The following is a 1322-nucleotide window of genomic DNA, read 5'->3' as shown; positions in this document are numbered from 1 at the left end:
CAACCTTGAGCCAGTCAGGATCAAACTCCTGGCAGTGAGCCTGCAATACTGCATTCTTACCACTGCTCCATCACAGCTCTTCTATGATATGTGAGTCCAGTCAATGGCTGGACTCATATTTCAAGTTTAACCACGAATACCAGTTAAGGCAAATACATTTCATCACAATCTTCTCCTCTTCCTCCTAGCCATTCATGTAGCAGCATTTTTCAGTGCAGTGAATCAGAGGACTTAAGCATGAGCAAATGTCAACAAACATGGTTACATTAACTGGAGATGGGGAAAATACATAAGACTTGTGTTTGGATGATATGCTTGATATATCATGGCTGGATGGTAAACATACTAAGCCGGAGAAGGCCAACGGGTGCATCTGACCTAGCCTATGGCTTACAGCTAAGCATGGCATGTGAATGTTCATATGATATACTCTAGCTTAGTCTCCCATGCAGACATCTTAGTCTCCCATGCAGACTCAAGTGCCATTCTGAGTGATAGTAACACTGTAGACTGCCTGCAATGGGAAAGGCATGGACTTCTGCAAAAAAAATTATTAAAGAATAACAACACACACAAGGGGACTGCAGAGGCTTAAGTTATACTGTATCATCTTCCCTATAAAGATTTATTTAATTAACCATTTTTATAACTTGCCCCAATCCTAAAAAGTGGGGGGTTTGCAAATATAGAAATCCAACCATTAAAGAACAATATAAAAATTCAAGAAATTCATTAGACACAGGTGCTGTTATTCATTCATTCATTGGGACTGAAAGCCCATTGAAATATATTTGCTTTGGGGGCTAATACATACCTCCTGTTGGAGAGGGTAGCAAATTGTGGGGTTTGTTGCAATGAAGTGTTTCTGCCTCATCCACACCTTTCTCCTCTATTACTACTTTACATTAAAAGGGCAGATTTTCCTCGACAGCTGAAACTTCGGGATTTCCAACATTTCAAGGGCGTTCCTGATCAATTCAGCAGAAGAACTAATTTTACACAATTTTAATGCATGTAAATGGTGTGGATGTCCTCTCTTTATGGGGCTGTGAAGAATTCTGCTTCTGGTGAGGGAGCTGCTGTGTGTTGTCAAAGATAAATATGTACTGTATATGTAATTGCCATCTGAATGATAAAGTCGCTCGGATCCGGGAGGGGTTGGACTCCGACTGGGTGCCCCAGGGGGAGGTGGAGAGAGCAGGTCTTGAGACGATTATATGGGAGGAGTTTGACTCTGTGGCTCCCGAGGATGTGGACAGGATCCTGGGGAGGCTGAATGCGACCACATGTTTATTGGATCCGTGCCCCTCCTGGCTGGTACT

This window comes from Protobothrops mucrosquamatus, unplaced genomic scaffold, assembly GCF_001527695.2.
Source record: "Protobothrops mucrosquamatus isolate PMUCROS unplaced genomic scaffold, P.Mucros_1.0 scaffold4154, whole genome shotgun sequence".
NCBI classification, from domain to species: domain Eukaryota; kingdom Metazoa; phylum Chordata; class Lepidosauria; order Squamata; family Viperidae; genus Protobothrops; species Protobothrops mucrosquamatus.
This window is presented reverse-complemented; position numbering follows the sequence as displayed.